Genomic DNA, 21513 nt, shown 5'->3' with positions numbered 1-21513 from the left:
GATGTTTCCCTTTCAGGTTATTCCATGCCTGTGAAAACGTACATGCTCTCTTACTTTTTTCATTGTATGCTTGGTTTTCCACTTATGACTTACAGTGGGGCAACACTGCCTTAAACTTTCTATTAGTTTTTGGCGTGGCCGAGCCGAGCTGCAAGATGGCCGCCGTGTAACGGGGCTCTGCCGGCCGAACAATCAATCCGTTAGCACATCCGTTCTCTGCCTGACTTTCCGTGCAGGGAAGCTACGGCGGGAGGTGCCCTGACGCCGAGGATCCCGGCGGTGCTTCTGCGACAGAAATCGGCTGCGGAAATCCGGGGCTACGGGCCCTCGTGACTCCGGCTGCTGGGGCGTTCCGCGGTGGGCGGCGCCATCTGCTGCGCGAGGCCCTGGTCGGAGGCCGCTGCCCGTTTGGCGAGTCGGGACCGGCGTGGACGCCTGCGGAGTGCTGGATGCCCGACGACTGCAACCATAGATGTAGCTGCGGGCCCCTGCTGGGCTGAGTGCGGCCTTCGCGGCGACTCCGGGGCACACAGTGTGCTGGCCTGACGATCTGGCTGCCTGGGCCTTGCCGACGGGGATGCGGCCTGGCGCTGCTGGCGGAGCCGGGGATCCTGCTGACCTAGGGCGCCGGGAGGAGGCCACCGCGGAGCCTGATCCATACCTGCGATGTGGCGACCCCAGAATGCTGGCCTATGCTGATCCGTGCCCAGGCCTTTGACTGACATGAGGCACTGCGAGTTGGTGGCCAGTGGAGCGTGGAGCGAGAACGGCTGGGTGCCCATCCAGGTTGCTACCTGACTGCGGTGCGTCCCCGATTGATGAATAGCTGCTGCTGACCCGCCGCCTGGGCGAGACGAAAGCTGGCTGGGCCTAGCCTGCCTGGAGAGGTTCCCGGGGACACGTGTTGGCCGCTCGGCGTAGAGGCTGCAGGGCCCTTGCGGTCCAGTGCCGGCGACCCCCTTTTCCTTGGTGCCGGGGTGTGTAGGGCCCGGTGGGCGACATGGGGAAATCCGACGCCAAGCAGCGGAAGCTCTACTTTGAGAAACAGGCTTCCCGTGGCGCTGTGGCGGCTCCGCCATCGCCAATGGTGGTCCCTGAAACGCAGCTAGACCCACCACCGGAGGACGATGTCAGAAGTATGTTCCGAGACCTTAAAGGGTGCCTCAAGGAAATCGATGGCAAGCTCGACTCCATGGCCCAGCGGCTTGATGGCATATCTCATAAAGTCGACCAGCACGAGGAGAAGATCGCTGCGGCGGAGGCGCGGATTACCGACTGCGAGGAGAGCATTGGAGACACCCAGGAGAGGCTACTTCGCATGGACAAGGTCCTGGAGGTGATCAGAGGGCGCAATGAGGATTTGGAGGCCCGCTCCCGAAGGAACAATGTTCGCATTATTGGCATTGCAGAATCCACGAATATTGGTAACATGGAACAATTTATTGAAGGAATGTTCCGCGAACTGTTTGGGGCGGACCTGTCGGCCATGTTCCTTATCGAGCGGGCACACCGCACACTTGGGCCGCGGCCCGTGCCTGGGGCACAGCCGCGGCCGATCCTGGCACGTGTTCTGAACTACCGGGACAGGGACACTATCCTGCGGTTGGCGCGTGAAAAAGGTGAGCTCCGATTCCAAAATATGGCCGTCTCCTTATTTCCGGATTTTACACAGGCGGTACAGGCCGCAAGGCGAGAATTTATACCGGCTAAAAAAATATTCCAAAAGGTGGGGACTAAATATGCCATGTTATACCCGGCCAAGCTGCGGATACACCACAAAGGGAAGCCAATGTTCTTTACGGCCGCAGCGGATGCCCTCAAATTTGCCAGGCAGGCGGAGCGCTCGCAACGTGGGCGAGACGATGAGCACGGCACCTCTCCGCTGGGCCAGTTGAGCGACACAGAGTGACACAGCGCGCTATCCCTCTGAGATGTGAAGTGATGTCGGACATCGTAACTGTGAGGTACATGACCTGAAGCCGCGGATGGGAGTCCAGGGGGCCCTTGAGGGCCGTGGGATTTGTCCCGGACCTGTGCGAACTGGCTCGACTTGTCGCGGCCCGCGCCGCTCAGACCTTATGGAGCGCTGCTGGGGGAGGACTGCCGGGCCGCCTTACGCTGTGGCTAATTGTACTGTATTTACCTAAGGCAGCACTGTTCGGCCACCCTGTCGTTTTTTAGACGGGGGTGTGAGCCGGTGACCCCACGCCCTGTGGGATGATTCCCGAGACATTGTTATATGGCAGTTCTTGTTGGGTGGGGAGGTGGGGGGGGACTGTTTCTCAACCTGTTTGGGGGGTTGGAGTGGGTGGGGAAGGGTTTTGGTTATTGTTGGTTGTTGCTCTCTCACTGCGATTTCTTAGTGCACCACGAAATGGCGTCGCACCCCTGCAGCGGGCTGACTGTATAATATTGCTTCTCCCAGGGACTGGGTGGCGTGGGGATCCCCGATGGCCACTGGTTTGTGGGACGTTGATATCCTTGCCACCGTATGGGACACACACATATAAACCTCCCTGACCGAGTTACGATGCCTTACATGGAATATCCGCGGTCTTAACGACCACCGCAAGATACGCCTGACGCAGGCTTATCTGTCGCGCCACCACATTGACATATGTTTCCTGCAGGAAACTCATTTGCCTCGAAGCGCCGGAGACAAGCTGCGAGGCGCTAGATGGGGCGAGGTACACACTTCCGGCTGCTCCAGCTATTCCCGGGGAGTGGCCATTCTTATCCGTAAAGGCCTTCCCTGGCAAACGTTTAAGGTACATACCGACACAGATGGGCGCTACATCATACTGAGCGGGAAACTATTTCACATGCCGCTGACGTTAGTTAACACATATGGGCCCAACTCGGATGACCCTGGGTTTTTCCGCCACGTCTGGCACTTGACACAATCACTGGGTGGAAGGGATTGCGTATGGGGAGGGGATTTCAATGCCGTGCTGTCGCTAGACTTGGATAGGGAAGGGGCAGCCCGCACTCATCACCCACAAGCTGCTGGCCTTCTACGCAGCCTAATGGCTGATTATAACCTACTGGATTCGTGGAGGGTATTGCATCCCGCGGTTAGGGAAGGCACATGCTTCACCCCGCACAAAGGAGCCTGGTCCCGCCTAGACTTCTGGCTCTTGACCCCGCAGGCCCATGCATGGGTGTCTTCAGTTGCTCATAAGGCGCGCACCCTCTCAGACCACTCCCCTGTCGAGCTGACTTTGAGAGTCCCCAAGCCATATATCACGCCCTTCACGTGGCGCCTGCCGCCACAGGCCCTGTCGGACCCGGTGTTTCGAGAGGATATTCACCAACACATACTTGACTACTTTGAGCACAATGAGGGCTCCGTGACGTCGTTAGGCACCCTGTGGGACGCCTTTAAGGTGGTGATAAGGGGCCACTGCATCGCGGGCCAGGCCAAAGTCCTAAAGACCATTAGGGCTGCGCTCGGTAAATTAGAAGACCGTCTGCACTCATTGGAGGTGCAGTACTGCTCGGACCCCTCGGCTGCCACGTTGGCGGCCACTCGCACCACGCTCACTGAATATCAAGCGGAGGCTGACAGGGAGCTAAAATTCCTGACTAAATATGCGACGGCCCGCCGGTATGGGGAGGGGGACCGCCCTGGCAGGACGCTTGCCCCCCTGCTGCGCTCACAGCGGCCCTCGACATTTGTCCCCGCAGTGATGACTAGGGGAGGTGATACCGTATATACCCCCCCGGAAATACTAGATACCTTCCGGACTTTTTACAAGGGTCTATACAGGTCTCGGGCGGCCCACACTCAGGCGGAGCTGTCTGAATATTTTGATACCATACAGCTTATATGGTTTAATGCACACCAGAAAGGTTATTTCGATCGACCATTTGAGGCGGAAGATGTGCGTGAGGCCATAGGGTCATTGGCTGCTGGTAAGGCGCCGGGGCCGGACGGCCTCCCGGCGCAGTTCTACAAGGAATATATGGATCTCCTGGCCCCCCGCCTGCTGGCGGTATATGTGGAGGCGGTTGAGATGGGTGTGCTCCCGGACTCCATGAGGGAGGCTGTCATCATCACCCTCCTGAAACCAGATAAAGATGCCCAGCAGTGCGACTCTTATAGGCCACTATCATTAATAAACACTGACGCCAAGATCTTTGCGAAAATGCTTGCAACTCGCCTGCAGCCGGTTTTACCCCTGATGATCCGCCCGGATCAGTCGGGCTTTATACCGGGCCGCTCAACGTCCCATAACCTCCGCACCCTCTTCGGAGTACTGCACTATTTGGCCCCGCATGTTAAGGCTGCGGCTGTGCTACTGGACGCCACCAAAGCGTTTGACTCCCTGGAATGGGGATTCCTGTTCCCTCTGCTGCAGCGCATGGGGGTAAGCGAGGCCTTTATCGGTTACATACGACTACTTTATAAAGACATTACTGCCAGGGTAAGGGTCAATGGGTTGATCTCTGAGCCTTTTGCCATTCGGAGAGGCACGAGACAGGGCTGCCCCCTGTCACCTCTGCTTTTTGCCGTCGCCACGGAACCTCTGGCTGCCCGTATTAGACAACATCATGCGGCCAGGGGAATTGGCTTCTCATCAAGGGCGCTGACCATATCGCTATATGCTGATGATGTTACACTGTATGTTTCTGATCCTCAGGTCAACCTCTCCCCTTTGACACAAGAACTACTGGACTATGGACGGTTGTCGGGTGTCAATATTAATTGGGAGAAATCAGTCATTCTGCCCCTGACCACCGGGACTCCCCGCTTTACCCCGGACTGCCCGCTGAAATGGGCGACTGGGCCGGTGCGATACCTGGGGATCTGGGTGAGCACAGATATGCAGCAGATCTGGACAGAAAACTATGGGCGGGTGACCGGCTGGGTGGAGGAGAGAGTTGGTCGCTGGAAGCATTTGCCCCTTTCGCTAGCTGGCAGGATTGCTGTGGCTAAAATGGTGATCCTGCCTAAACTCCTCTACTTATTTGTGAATATCCCGCTGCCCCTGACCGCACACTTTCTGCGACGACTGCGATCATTGATGGTGGAGCTGGCCTGGGGGGGTAAGCAGCCGAGGGTGTCCTGGGAGACCCTCACTCTCCCACAGAGACAGGGTGGTCTGGCTGCGCCGGACTTCTCCTTATATGCATACTGTGCACAGGCACAGTTCTTGCACTACTGGGCACACCCCACACCGTTTCAACCGCACGTGGCGATCGAGACCGACAGGGCGGCACTGCTGCCGCTGACTGTTGCCCTATATGCGCCGCACGTCCGAAGGTGCACAGAAATTGACCCGGTGCACGCGCTCAGGTGGGCCTGGAATGGTTTGCGAAGCAGGGCCGGATTAGATATGCTTTATACCCGCTCGGTGCCCCTGCGCGGGAACCCGAAGTGGCCGTCGCTGCGGGCTATGCGAACCGGGGGGCGGGCCGCGGAGCTGGGCCTCCACACTGGAGGCGATTTATTTCCGGGTGACACCTTCCTAACGCTGGAGCAGATGTGTGGATCGGAGGCACCTACGCTACTAGACACGCTTCTGTATTACCAGATCCGCCATTCAAGCCGGAGGCTATTCCCCACTTTCCCGACGCCACCGCCGGATCTGCTTGCTTTGGAGAATGTGTTGTCTGTGGATTCTGGCCGCAAGCTGATCTCCAGATTGTATGTGCGAATGCAGGCTAACCACCCTGTGATGCTTCCGGCGGCGCGGGGCATGTGGGCGGCGGAATTGGGAGAGGAAATTTCTGATAAACACTGGGATCTGTGCTGTAGGCAGCTTGAGCTTCTATCCCCCAACTACAGGCTGCGCCTGATCCACTTCAAGTACATACACATGCTTTACCGCACACCAAGACGGTTGCACCGCATGGGACTAAGGGATACTGATGAATGCTGGCGCTGTCATGCACCGGGGGCCACCTTTATACATATGGCGTGGGGCTGTGCTGCAATAGCGTTGTTCTGGACAAGGGTGCTGGAGATAATATGCACTATCACGGGCCTACTGATCCCCTGCACACCCCAGGTTGCATTGCTGGGGATTTTCCACATGATTGAGCCTAAACACCGTAAACTGCCAGCAATGCTATTACTATTGGCTAAGAGACAGGTTGCTATGCACTGGGGGGCGGCCACGTCACCTAACATTAAGGTATGGGTTCAAAGCGTTGTTTACTGCCAAACCCAGTTGGCCCTGTACTGGGAGCTTATGCCGACGCGGTCCAGGCACAGAGACATCTGGGAGCCCTTCATACACTGGCTGGAGCAAAACCCGCTACAAATGCTGTAACACGCTGCTCTCCCCTCGGGTGGGAGGGGAACGTTAATATTTGCTGCTGCTCGTGGGGCGGGTTGGTGGCTGTCGAGGTGGGATACCCGGATGGGCAGATGTGGCGGATTGCCGGTTGGTTGAAGCGTAGATTGCCATGTAATACTGACTTGATGTCCTTTACATTCCGTACCCAGTACATTGTTGGGGGAGGGGCTTGTCGTCATTGTCTGCGATGCGTACATAGCAGTGTGAAGCAATGTTTTAAGTTTGTTATTGAAAATGTCAATAAAAAAGAATTAAAAAACTTTCTATTAGTTTTTTGTTTTCTTTAGCTGTGCAATTTTTTGAGTTTCCACCCGTTTGCCATATCTTCGTTGTTCATTGACAGTTATTAATATTTATGTGGATTCTTCTCAAAGGTTTATACAGTACCCGTTTCTTTATATTTGTCGCACACTGTTGCATAAATACATGAATACATAATCTTCTCCATTTGGTCACCTGTACACTGTTTTCTCGCTTATCTCTTTTTTATCTGCCTTTAGTTGCAAGTGCATGCCCCCACGAGCCGCTTGATTTTGCTTAGGCACGTAACCATGACAACTGAGTCATTCACTCCCTCACTTCCTGCTTCATATTCTCCCGCATGCACTGCGCGCTCTAGATTCTTTTTTAACAAATGGCACCCCATCTACTTAAGCTTCCGGTTCCAGGACCTCGAGGTTCCCACATCCTGGAATCGGTGGATGCAGAACCCGCGATCCACATACGCACCCGGTAAGACTCTACCCCGCTAGCCACACTTTTAATTTTAATTTTAAATCCGCTCATAGCTTATTTTATCTTTTCTACTTTAGAGTGTACAGCCAATCACCTAAGTGGCTGGTACACATCGCCGCCTACCTCACCACATCGGGTGGTCGGTCTTTTCGTACCGCACCCTCACCTTGCCACTTTCTTTAACGTTTTGAGGTCCATGCCTATCTACAACATCAGGTACTGGGTTTTCATTCATCCTGTTCGTAACGGCCTCGTTCTCCGTGTTTTACGTGCATGCTCTCCATATCCCTTCTTTTTCCAGTGTACGGCTCATCGACCTTTAATGTGCCCTTTTTACTTAAATGTATCGAATCACAGCTTTATTCCCATTACGCTTCCCATTGTAGCATCTTATCGTCCTATTTTGCCTTATTCGCCTTCCTACACGTATATAGGCTGCAAACAGTACAACACCACTTACCATTAACTTGTTTTACTACCTTGTGTCATATTGTTGCTGAGTGATTCTAGTAACCACGGCCATTGTGTCTCTTATGTTTTGGCGATTAGGTCTCTTATTTGTTTTCTCATTTAAACAGAATGATTTATTCGATTTATTTATTTGATTTAGCCTGCTCCACGTTTATGTTTTCTCACCTAGTACAATTTTGAAACCAACTTGTCATACTGCATAGAGATTCTTGTCTCTACGGCCATCTTGTCATCATATTTGTTTGTCTATTTGAAACTGAATGATTACTGTACTTATTCGATTTTCATCTTGCTCAAGTTACATGTGTGCTTACCCAGTATATTGCTGTCACGATTTTTCAAATGTTTTAATGTTCGGCCTCATTCTCGCATGCGTATTGGGAAATTCTGCGATAACCATCACTAGCCGTTTTCAGTCCACTATCTCTGCCTTTTTCTGTCTTTTCACCACATTTTTCTTGCACTCTCCTTAGTTAACTTGCACCCGAAATATGTTAACTAGTGTAGCTTTTATCTAGTATGCTATACATTCATATGGAAAAGCGATTCTAATTCGCATAGGATGCCTCTTCCATTTGAAGCATTCTTCTTTCCATGCTTTGATTTTTGTCTTTTAGTGACTAAGTGTCACCGGGTCCATAATAAGAGCACCTCGCACCGTCCATTTTCCTTCTCCAATTTTGGATTTTCCATAGCCACTTTAATCCATTTAGGGTGCCTCGTCCAGTGTTACAGATTAAAGTGCACCTTGTTTCAAAATTTGTTTCTAAGGCATTTTATCACCCGTTTCACATTAAGAGCATCTCACACCTCGGACCCGCGTTTTCATTGTTGCATTTATACTGTAACTTAGTTATGTCATGCTTTCTCATTTAATTTTTTTTATTTATTTTGTTATTTCTTTATGTCCTTCTCAGCCCTGAAGAGTCACATCTTTACATAGTGTGACGAAACACGTGTCGGCTGAATAATTGTGTGCTATGTATTGGTCAGACATTGACATACATAAAGAATACTTTTCTCAAAATTCTGCTGATGTCGACCTTCTCTTTTCAAAATCCTACAGACTCTGATTCTTGTTCATTCCTCTGACAGATGCTACTAATAGCTTTATCCTGATTGTGTGCGCAGGACTTTGTCTTTTGTTCTCTTGAGCGGGTCTCTCCCACTTGATTGCAGGGGTTTCCTTGGGTTGGTACCCCTGACCTGACTGCACCACACCTACTTTTTCACAGTGAAACTCACAGTGCACACGTTTGAGCGCCATCTTCCTTTATCCCCATCCAACCCTGCCACATTGTGATTATCTTTATTTGTATGTTTGTCTTTTGGTGCATTACAACATAAATGCATGTCTTGTGAAGTCACAACACATTCGCACTGTTTGGAATACTTTTTCTTTCAGAAATCCATTTAAAAATGACTGCCAATGTGTGAACTTGTGTTGTGCGATAGCAGCAGCCATCTTAAAATGGGCTATTCTCTAAAGACAAAAGATTTCAAGATGGCTGCAAATGCACCCAAGTGTGAATTTTGTGTTTTTTAATGTTTCTTCACTATGCTTAACAAACACGCTTTTTTCAGTGATTGTTGCTCTTAGCTACTGCTATATGAGTGCACACTGTAAAGCACCCCCTGTCACAGTGCAATTCCAGCCAGGGAATGTCACAGTTTAAACAAAAGCAAAGGTGTACCACCAAACACAAACAAGGAAAAAAAAGATTTTTAAAGCATGTCCACAAGTATAATCTTCAAAGTTCTTTTCTTTATTTTGATACAGGTTTTAAAACACGATCAGGACGATCAAACAACGATACAGCCGACGCGTTTCGTCTTTATAAAAGGACTTCTTCAGGGCACAATGAAATGTATGTTTGTGCCGTCCTATAGTCGGACCAATGAATAAGAATAGCCAAAGCGTGTAGTATGCCTCTGTCAAAATGTCTATTTTATAAGACAAGCAAGGGGTTCCTCGTGAGTTTAGAACATGAGTTTAGCTGAGAGGGTACTCCATCACCGTTGTGACAGACTAACCTCTCTGCCGAACCCTAAATCAGGCCCTCAATCTTGTTTACTCTACTCTTTGAGATCCATCTCATGCATCCTTGCATCAAATCATGTCTTCATTACTATCTCTGTGTCAGATAACGTTTTCTACTGGAGAGGCCGTGTCTTTACAATGCCCTTCAGAAGGTGTGCACCCGGAATATCGACTTAGGAATCTCGATGGCACCAAATGTTGCGCACACAATACTGAAGGACAAAATATTGAAAGGTAAGTAAGTATGGATTTTCTATAGGTAACACCACATATATGTACCATAATGAGATATATATATCTTCAAGGTCTATAGATGTGGAGTTAGGAATAGTTAATCTATATCTAGGAACAACAAGAGAGAGAGGGTTGAGATACACTCTTAATCCCCCAAAGTCAATGAAAAACAACGAAAGAGTGTGGTAATAGACAGAAACTCAATCTAAGGTGATTCTCCCAAAATCCAAACTTGATGCCAGAAGGACCGAATCAACCTGACTTTTAAATAAAACCCTCACTCACCAACATAGTTGGTGACATGCTTCATCATGGGGTTTTGCCAGGGGTGCCTTATGCACCTCTGGTGTGCTTCGACGCTGATTTTAGAGCGGAGCAACCAACTTTCAACTAAAGAAGTGAGGTGATTTAGTGAGTGAAAATCAGGAAAAGGGGATTAAAAATCCTGTGTCATCTACCAAAACAATTTAATAGTGGCGAGGCAAGGACAGATAAAAAAGTGAAGAAGGATAATAACTCCTGGCGTTAAATTGGTCAGGTTTATCCTCAAAATGATCGGGTGGTCGACATGTTTCAGCTTGTCAATGTATTTTACTAAGCTTTCATCAGGACCTCATTTTGAAAAAACACCTTGGCGGTATAAGCACTCTAAGGCTTACGCTGACCTCAGGTGTATGGAACCGATACACTCACGGTTTACAGTGGAGGTCTTCAACCGATTCGAAGAGAACCTCGTAATCTGTGAAAAAAATTACATATGTACAGATATTAGGTTAAACATACAGGAAATTGTCAAGGTGTATATAGCATATGGTTGATCCAATGTCAAACTTGGCACAGATTGAAATCGATCTTGTAGTCCCTGTAATTTACAGAACTCATAGTAACATATAACAGTTCCCGTATAGTTTAGGAAACTATGTGAGGTTTATATCCCAAACAGACCCAAGTTCAAATAAACTGGTACTTGAAAAAATTCAATTACAAGTCTATGTTTGGGGTGAGATTATTGAGACAGTGTGGATCAAGTTAAAAAAGGCACTGTTAAACGATTAAAATGGGGCGCAAAATCATCCCAAAAACAAATAAACAAACATTTGGAAAACTTAAAAAAGAGCTTACGTATTTGATGGTGGAAAAATACTCCTTAGGCAAGAAGGCGGCTGGCGGGACTACAGAACAACTGTGGTAGACAAAGGGGACAGAACGGGAAGTGTTACAACCTCGAACAACCCGTCAACCCATACTACCTAAGCGTACCGCTCTATAAAAACCACTAGATGCTTGTGTGGGGCGGTACTCACGTCGTCCAAGTCCTCAGCCTGGCTGTTTCACCTACATGGGACCGCCGAGCCCGGAGTCAACATGAAATGAAACCTAAGTGTTTAAATACACAGGGTTGGCGCGGAGAAGCCGGAAGTATTCTCATCTGCCTGAGGCGCATGCGCAGCAACGGTAGAGGCAGAGAGAAAGAAAGGACTTACTCGCTGGCCCTTAGGAGAGAAAAAAAGACTAGAACGTCAAATCCTCCTATCGTGAAAACTTTATTGAGAGTGTGTTGATTAGCGGCAACAATTAAGCAGAGTTGATACAAAATTCAGGGCATATTCCTGCCAGGGCCCGCAAATGTTTTTTGGAGGTCCCAGAGTATATGGAAATCAAACTCGGGGCTTCAGTTTGAAAGTATACATGAAGTCATCGTGATCGGGTACCTGGGGAGTCAGAAATGACCTTGTTTGCTTAATGTGCGTACGCACCAACAACAGCATGGGCAGAGAAAAAGGACTCAGTCGCTGGCCTATTGGAAACTGCGCTGGAATGTCAAAATGTGCCACTCTTACAAACTTTATTAGGAAAATATGGTCTGTCACCAACGCTCGTACATGGGTAGCACAGGATCGAGGCAGTATTAAATAACTGTGTCTCATACAGTCAGATCTCTGATCTGGCCCTAATAAGTTAGTCGACATCCATAAATATAAGAATCTTGGGAACATGAGTCGGAGCCTCCATTTATATGACCTAACGAGTTGAGAGTACAGGAGACCTGAGGATTTTATGACAGATAAGAGGAAAAAATATTCAGAAAGTAAAGAGTCAGGAGAAATAACAGCAAAACAGGCAGCCTTTAGCTATTATGTCTCAGAACTGTTCCCCATGGAATATTATTGTTAAGGCCCACTAGATGTGTTGATAGTCGGTAGACCCAACGTTGTTCTTTTTCCAACAACAGGGATGGTTTTGCCTGTTCTATGATGGTCCATTGTAAATCATCCGCAGTATGGTTGAAGCGTAAGAAGTGTTCAGTTAATTTTGTCATGCTTCTTTTACATCGAACGTTACTTCGGTGTTCACCAATACGTAACTTGACTTTCCTAGTGGTCATGCCCACATACTTTAGACCACATGGACATGTAATTAGATAGACCACATCAGTCGTATTACAATTAGTGTGGCTACGTTGAGTCCAGATTTTACCATTTTCCAAAGCCAAAGTTTTGGTGGGGGAAGTGAGGTGGCATACACTGCATGACCCACAAGGAAAATGACCCAGAATGGGTGGTAGGCCCCAGGTATCAAGGACAGATGGTTCAGTGGACTTGTTTACGATCCTCGGTCTCGTGTGGACGAGAGAGTCTTTAATACTCATAGCTTTCTTGTATGCAATTAAAGGTTTTTCCCACTTGATGTTATTACTCTCCAGAATCCTCCAATGTTTCTTGATGGATTTTGCAATGGCGTTGGAGACAACGTTAGAAGTTGTTACACACGTTAGTGGTATATCTGTGGGCTCTTTTGGATAATCCTGCAAGAGGACCTCTCTAGGTTGATTTCTTGCTCTTTTGCAACTTTTGGATAAAATAGTTTCAGGATAACCCCTCTGTTTGAGTTTGTGTGTAAGTTCTTTGGACTGTGTACGGAAATCCTCCACCTTGCTACAATTGCGCCTGATGCGCAAGTATTGACCATAGGGGAGGTTTTCCCGTAATGGTCGCGGGTGAAAGCTAGAAAAAGTCAGAAGGTTGTTTCTAGCTGTAGGTTTGTAATATGTTTTAGTCAATAGAGCACCATCGACCTTAGTGACAATCACATCCAAGAAAATCATCTCATGTTTGTGAAAGGAATGGGTGAAGAGCAAATGAGGGTCACAGGTGTTAATCCATGCCAGGAAATCACAAAGGATACTTTTGGGACCCTGCCAGATGATAAAAATATCATCGAAATATCGTTTCCAAAAGGAAAGATATGAAGAAAAAGGGTTGAGTTGGCTTAGGATAAATTTACGTTCAAAATCAAAAACATAAAGTCCTGCCACACTCGGCGCAAAAGGGCTGCCCATCGAAGTTCCTGTTGACTGGAGGTATAGTGTGCCCTGATATTCAAAAAAGTTCTTCTTGAGTGCCAAAGTTGCACATTCAATAATAAAGCCTTTCGGTGTTTGGAAGGACCAATTGATAGAGTCAAGAGCTTCCCCAATGACCTTGATTGTATCGTCCTGGGGAATACTTGTATAAAGACTCTCAATGTCTAGAGAGACAAGGATAGTGTTGTCATGATCTACTTTGAGCTCTTGGAGAGATGCCAAAAAGCTTTTTGTATCTTTCAGATATGTCGGGGTATCCTGAATTATTGGTTTCAGAAAAAAATCACAAAATATAGAAAGAGGCTCTAGTAAAGAACCAATGCCCGATACTATGGGGCGGCCCGGAGGGGGTGACTTATTTTTGTGAATTTTTGGCAATGTGTAAAAATAAGGAATTATCAGCCTCATGCATCAACCCAAAATCCAGTCGGTAAAATACCGATTCGGTAATAGCTCCCGGTATTAAGTAAAAAATACCCAATCCCAATGCATCAACCCAAAAGCAGAAATCGCTATTTAAGGAATCCTTAAATAGCGATTCTTTAAATAGGGATTCCTTAAATACCGATTCCTTAAATAGCGATTGCATTTAAGGAATCCCAAAGTGAGATTCCTTAAATGCAATGCATCAAAGTTAAAAAATTAGCGATTTTGCTAATAGGGGGAGCAAATTACCATGAAGATGAACTGCATGGTAATTTGCAAAAACTTTGAAAAATGCACTTTTGTGCATTTTTCAAAGTTTCATGTTGCGCACACACATGCCCTTAGAGCATGTGTGTGTGCAACATATGTGCACATATCATTTTCAGGGGTGCAACAGGGTGTCCTTTTGACACCCTGGCACTCTTGAAAGTGCTCCCGCTATTAGCGATTCGGTAATACCGAATCGCTAATACAGACTGGCTTTACATTCATTCCTATGGGCCTCCAAGCCCATAGGAATGAATGGGTAGGTATTCCTTATTACCGATTCGGTATTACCGATTCGGTAATAAGGAATATTAAGGAATCGCTATTTGAATAGCGATTCCTACATGCATAGCCTTTTGCTATTCCTTATTAGCGATTCCTTATTTTTCGCTAATAAGGAATCGCAAATGGCATTGTTGATGCATAGGCCCCTATGCCTTTTCCTTTCGTCAAAAAATCAGCCTCATGTTTGCTTATGTACCCACTTGTCTCGGCATGCTCAACAAGAATGCCTATCGTAGTTCTCAAAAGTGGGGAGGGATCCGAAGTTAGAGGAATGTCATTCTTCAAGTTGTTTAGAAGACGTCTGCATTCAATATCATAATCTGTGGCATTTTGGATTACGATTCCTCCCCCCTTATCAGCAGGTTTTATCACAATGTCAGAATTACTCTTTAGTGATTGAAGAGCCTGAAACTCAATGGCACTCATATTTTTATAAGTTCCTTGGTCCTGGAAGGCTTCGACATCGTTAAAGACTGCTTGTTCGAATGCAGTGAGCCCCGCTGGAACCAAATGGGGAGTGGGGGTGAATGTAGACTTCAAACGTAAGGCGGTGTCACTGGGATGATCTACAAGGACATCAGATTTATTTTTCTCAAAGAAAGATTTGAGTTTTAACTTTCTGAAAAATTCTGAAAGTTCGCAATGCAAACGGAAGCGATCCAACCGTGCAGTGGGCACAAAACCTAATCCTCTCTCAAGTACTTTGCTCTCTGTCTGTGTCAATGTGACCGAGGAAAGATTCACCACTAAGCTCTCTGATTGCTGGTTCCCGCCTTGCTCCGTGTATGGTTCCCTATCCCTTCCTCCTGCTCCCAGTGGACCTGATTGTTTCCTCTCCTTCTCCCTCGTCCTCGCCTGCCTCTGTCTAAAAAAGGAGGGCGGAATGTATTGGATTGGAAGGGAGGTAACTGGACATAACCAGGATTCCAGCCCATCATTGGGAACTGAGGAGGTTGACACTGATTGTGATAACCTAGACCCCCTTGGTTTGGGAAGGGTTGCCAATTCGGTTGATACTGATAAGGTCGATTTCTGCCTCTACCCCGCTGTCTGGATTTTGTGCTCTCATTACTTGAGCCGCTTGAAAAGGAGTCATTGTCATCTGTCATCTCTTCCTGGGCATTACTATCAGTTGGAGGAACATAATCTGGGTTGGCATACAGGTATGTTTTGTTAAAAGAGAAACGCTTAAGATCCTTTTGGAATTTTTGAGCTTTTGACTGTGTCAGTGTTTCCTTATATTCGTTCATTTCTTTATTAAGCTCATCCAATTTCTTTTTATACCCAGTCAAGGTTGTCCGGAAATGCGTTTCAGTTAGTTGAATTTCCACCATTAATGCCTCTGAAAGTCTGAGAGCAGTTTTAATAAATCGCGGGTGCAGTGCCACGCAATTTGGGCCCAGTCTCTACGAAACACTGGATCATCAAGAAAAATACGAGGGGCGTTGGTGACCAGAAGGCCCTTGGGGGCAATGTTATTGCGTAGGTACTCTGTTAGTATAGTGCCATGCAGAATGGTACGTATGCGATTTCTTTTTTGTTCAGTCAGTTTTTCCCATTCACTCGTTTGAGAAATAGTTTGTGCTATAGAAGAGTCAGCAAAAAGTGAGGAATCAGCTAGAAGAGCATCAACCTCTGCATCAGTGTACGTAAGCCCTGCGTTTTCTATTTTAAGTGCCAATAAAAATTCATAAACGAGATCTCCAACACTAGAATCAATACAAATCTCCCGCAGCTGTGCGCTGCCCAAATATATCTAGGAACAACAAGAGAGAGAGGGTTGAGATACACTCTTAATCCCCCAAAGTCAATGAAAAACAACGAAAGAGTGTGGTAATAGACAGAAAATCAACTTAAGGTGATTCTCCCAAAATCCAAACTTGATGCCAGAAGGACCGAATCAACCTGACTTTTAAATAAAACCCTCACTCACCAACATAGTTGGTGACATGCTTCATCATGGGGTTTTGCCAGGGGTGCCTTATGCACCTCTGGTGTGCTTCGACGCTGATTTTATTTAAAAGTCAGGTTGATTCGGTCCTTCTGGCATCAAGTTTGGATTTTGGGAGAATCACCTTAAGTTGATTTTCTGTTAAGAGTGTAGCTCAACCCTCTCTCTCTTGTTGTTCCTAGATATATTTGGGCAGCGCACAGCTGCGAGAGATTTGTATTGATTCTAGTGTTGGAGATCTCGTTTATGAATTTTTATTGGCACTTAAAATGGAAAACACAGGGCTTACGTACACTGATGCAGAGGTTGATGCTCTTCTAGCTGATTCCTCACTTTTTGCTGACTCTTCTATAGCACAAACTATTTCTCAAACGAGTGAATGGGAAAAACTGACTGAACAAAAAAGAAATCGCATACGTACCATTCTGCATGGCACTATACTAACAGAGTACCTACGCAATAACATTGCCACCAAGGGCCTTCTGGTCACCAACGCCCCTCGTATTTTTCTTGATGATCCAGTGTTTCGTAGAGACTGGGCCCAAATTGCGTGGCACTGCACCCGCGATTGGCTTGTACTAATTATTAAAACTGCTCTCAGACTTTCAGAGGCATTAATGGTGGAAATTCAACTCACTGAAACGCATTTCCGGACAACCTTGACTGGGTATAAAAAGAAATTGGATGAGCTTAATAAAGAAATGAACGAATATAAGGAAACACTGACACAGTCAAAAGCTCAAAAATTCCAAAAGGATCTTAAGCGTTTCTCTTTTAACAAAACATACCTGTATGCCAACCCAGATTATGTTCCTCCAACTGATAGTAATGCCCAGGAAGAGATGACAGATGACAATGACTCCTTTTCAAGCGGCTCAAGTAATGAGAGCACAAAATCCAGACAGCGGGGTAGAGGCAGAAATCGACCTTATCAGTATCAACCGAATTGGCAACCCTTCCCAAACCAAGGGGGTCTAGGTTATCACAATCAGTGTCAACCTCCTCAGTTCCCAATGATGGGCTGGAATCCTGGTTATGTCCAGTTACCTCCCTTCCAATCCAATACATTCCGCCCTCCTTTTTTAGACAGAGGCAGGCGAGGATGAGGGAGAAGGAGAGGAAACAATCAGGTCCACTGGGAGCAGGAGGAAGGGATAGGGAACCATACACGGAGCAAGGCGGGAACCAGCAATCAGAGAGCTTAGTGGTGAATCTTTCCTCGGTCACATTGACACAGACAGAGAGCAAAGTACTTGAGAGAGGATTAGGTTTTGTGCCCACTGCACGGTTGGATCGCTTCCGTTTGCATTGCGAACTTTCAGAATTTTTCAGAAAGTTAAAACTCAAATCTTTCTTTGAGAAAAATAAATCTGATGTCCTTGTAGATCATCCCAGTGACACCGCCTTACGTTTGAAGTCTACATTCACCCCCACTCCCCATTTGGTTCCAGCGGGGCTCACTGCATTCGAACAAGCAGTCTTTAACGATGTCGAAGCCTTCCAGGACCAAGGAACTTATAAAAATATGAGTGCCATTGAGTTTCAGGCTCTTCAATCACTAAAGAGTAATTCTGACATTGTGATAAAACCTGCTGATAAGGGGGGAGGAATCGTAATCCAAAATGCCACAGATTATGATCTTGAATGCAGACGTCTTCTAAACAACTTGAAGAATTACATTCCTCTAACTTCGGATCCCTCCCCACTTTTGAGAACTACGATAGGCAATCTTGTTGAGCATGCCGAGACAAGTGGGTACATAAGCAAACATGAGGCTGATTTTTTGACGAAAGGAAAAGGCATAATTCCTTATTTTTACACATTGCCAAAAATTCACAAAAATAAGTCACCCCCTCCGGGCCGCCCCATAGTATCGGGCATTGGTTCTTTACTAGAGCCTCTTTCTATATTTTGTGATTTTTTTCTGAAACCAATAATTCAGGATACCCCGACATATCTGAAAGATACAAAAAGCTTTTTGGCATCTCTCCAAGAGCTCAAAGTAGATCATGACAACACTATCCTTGTCTCTCTAGACATTGAGAGTCTTTATACAAGTATTCCCCAGGACGATACAATCAAGGTCATTGGGGAAGCTCTTGACTCTATCAATTGGTCCTTCCAAACACCGAAAGGCTTTATTATTGAATGTGCAACTTTGGCACTCAAGAAGAACTTTTTTGAATATCAGGGCACACTATACCTCCAGTCAACAGGAACTTCGATGGGCAGCACTTTTGCGCCGAGTGTGGCAGGACTTTATGTTTTTGATTTTGAACGTAAATTTATCCTAAGCCAACTCAACCCTTTTTCTTCATATCTTTCCTTTTGGAAACGATATATCGATGATATTTTTATCATCTGGCAGGGTCCCGAAAGTATCCTTTGTGATTTCCTGGCATGGATTAACACCTGTGACCCTCATTTGCTCTTCACCCATTCCTTTCACAAACATGAGATGATTTTCTTGGATGTGATTGTCACTAAGGTCGATGGTGCTCTATTGACTAAAACATATTACAAACCTACAGCTAGAAACAACCTTCTGACTTTTTCTAGCTTTCACCCGCGACCATTACGGGAAAACCTCCCCTATGGTCAATACTTGCGCATCAGGCGCAATTGTAGCAAGGTGGAGGATTTCGGTACACAGTCCAAAGAACTTACACACAAACTCAAACAGAGGGGTTATCCTGAAACTATCTTATCCAAAAGTTGCAAAAGAGCAAGAAATCAACCTAGAGAGGTCCTCTTGCAGGATTATCCAAAAGAGCCCACAGATATACCACTAACGTGTGTAACAACTTATAACGTTGCCTCCAACGCCATTGCAAAATCCATCAAGAAACATTGGAGGATTCTGGAGAGTAATAACATGAAGTGGGAAAAACCTTTAATTGCATACAAGAAAGCTATGAGTATTAAAGACTCTCTCGTCCACACGAGACCGAGGATCGTAAACAAGTCCACTGAACCATCTGTCCTTGATACCTGGGGCCTACCACCCATTCTGGGTCATTTTCCTTGTGGGTCATGCAGTGTATGCCACCTCACTTCCCCCACCAAAACTTTGGCTCTGGAAAATGGTAAAATCTGGACTCAACGTAGCCACACTAATTGTAATGCGACTGATGTGGTCTATCTAATTACATGTCCATGTGGTCTAAAGTATGTGGGCATGACCACTAGGAAAGTCAAGTTACGTATTGGTGAACACCGAAGTAACGTTCGATGTAAAAGAAGCATGACAAAATTAACTGAACACTTCTTACGCTTCAACCATACTGCGGATGATTTACAATGGACCATCATAGAACAGGCAAAACCATCCCTGTTGTTTGAAAAAGAACAACGTTGGGTCTACCGACAATCAACACATCTAGTGGGCCTTAACGATAATATTCCATGGGGAAGAGTTCTGAGACATAATAGCTAAAGGCTCCCTGTTTTGCTGTTATTTCTCCTGACTCTTTACTTTCTGAATATTTTTTCCTCTTATCTGTCATAAAATCCTCAGGTCTCCTGTACTCTCAACTCGTTAGGTCATATAAATGGAGGCTCCGACTCATGTTCCCAAGATTCTTATATTTATGGATGTCGACTAACTTATTAGGGCCAGATCAGAGATCTGACTGTATGAGACACAGTTATTTAATACTGCCTCGATCCTGTGCTACCCATGTACGAGCGTTGGTGACAGACCATATTTTCCTAATAAAGTTTGTAAGAGTGGCACATTTTGACATTCCAGCGCAGTTTCCAATAGGCCAGCGACTGAGTCCTTTTTCTCTGCCCATGCTGTTGTTGATGCGTACGCACATTAAGCAAACAAGGTCATTTCTGACTCCCCAGGTACCCGATCACGATGACTTCATGTATACTTTCAAACTGAAGCCCCGAGTTTGATTTCCAAGATCTCTATACTCTGGGACGTCCAAAAAACATTTGCGGGCCCTGGCAGGAATATGCCCTGAATTTTGTATCAACTCTGCTTAATTGTTGCCGCTAATCAACACACTCTCAATAAAGTTTTCACGATAGGAGGATTTGACGTTCTAGTCTTTTTTTCTCTCCTAAGGGCCAGCGAGTAAGTCCTTTCTTTCTCTCTGCCTCTACCATTGCTGCGCATGCGCCTCAGGCAGATGAGAATACTTCCGGCTTCTCCGCGCCAACCCTGTGTATTTAAACACTTAGGTTTCATTTCATGTTGACTCCGGGCTCGGCGGTCCCATGTAGGTGAAACAGCCAGGCTGAGGACTTGGACGACGTGAGTACCGCCCCACACAAGCATCTAGTGGTTTTTATAGAGCGGTACGCTTAGGTAGTATGGGTTGACGGGTTGTTCGAGGTTGTAACACTTCCCGTTCTGTCCCCTTTGTCTACCACAGTTGTTCTGTAGTCCCGCCAGCCGCCTTCTTGCCTAAGGAGTATTTTTCCACCATCAAATACGTAAGCTCTTTTTTAAGTTTTCCAAATGTTTGTTTATTTGTTTTTGGGATGATTTTGCGCCCCATTTTAATCGTTTAACAGTGCCTTTTTTAACTTGATCCACACTGTCTCAATAATCTCACCCCAAACATAGACTTGTGATTGAATTTTTTCAAGTACCAGTTTATTTGAACTTGGGTCTGTTTGGGATATAAACCTCACATAGTTTCCTAAACTATACGGGAACTGTTGTATGTTACTATGAGTTCTGTAAATTACAGGGACTACAAGATCGATTTCAATCTGTGCCAAGTTTGACATTGGATCAACAATATGCTACATACACCTTGACAATTTCCTGTATGTTGAACCTAATATCTGTACATATGTAATTTTTTTCACAGATTATGAGGTTCTCTTCGAATCGGTTGAAGACCTCCACTGTAAACCGTGAGTGTATCGGTTCCATACACCTGAGGTCAGGGTAAGCCTTAGAGTGCTTATACAGCCAAGGTGTTTTTTCAAAATGAGGTCCTGATGAAAGCTTAGTAAAATACATTGACAAGCTGAAACATGTCGACCACCCGATCATTTTGAGGATAAACCTGACCAATTTAACGCCAGGAGTTATTATCCTTCTTCACTTTTTTATCTGTCCTTGCCTCGCCACTATTAAATTGTTTTGGTAGATGACACAGGATTTTTAATCCCCTTTTCCTGATTTTCACTCACTAAATCACCTCACTTCTTTAGTTGAAAGTTGGTTGCTCCGCTCTAAAATCAGCGTCGAAGCACACCAGAGGTGCATAAGGCACCCCTGGCAAAACCCCATGATGAAGCATGTCACCAACTATGTTGGTGAGTGAGGGTTTTATTTAAAAGTCAGGTTGATTCGGTCCTTCTGGCATCAAGTTTGGATTTTGGGAGAATCACCTTAAGTTGATTTTCAATAGTTAATCTATACCTAACCACTTACTTTTTTTATTGGTCCCTCAATATTCTGTCC

The 21513-nt window shown here is 46.3% G+C and overlaps 1 protein-coding gene across 1 annotated transcript in view; it reads right to left on the bottom strand.

The window, feature by feature from the left end:
* LOC146822086 (fucolectin-like) overlaps positions 1-21513 on the bottom strand; it is a 187101-nt gene that overhangs the window by 104831 nt on the left and 60757 nt on the right. The gene's annotated exons all lie outside the window — the stretch shown is intronic.

This window comes from Triturus cristatus, chromosome 6, assembly GCF_964204655.1.
Source record: "Triturus cristatus chromosome 6, aTriCri1.1, whole genome shotgun sequence".
In the NCBI taxonomy this organism is placed as follows: domain Eukaryota; kingdom Metazoa; phylum Chordata; class Amphibia; order Caudata; family Salamandridae; genus Triturus; species Triturus cristatus.
The sequence above is the reverse complement of the archived record's forward strand: the minus strand, read 5'-3'. Positions and strand labels throughout refer to the sequence as shown.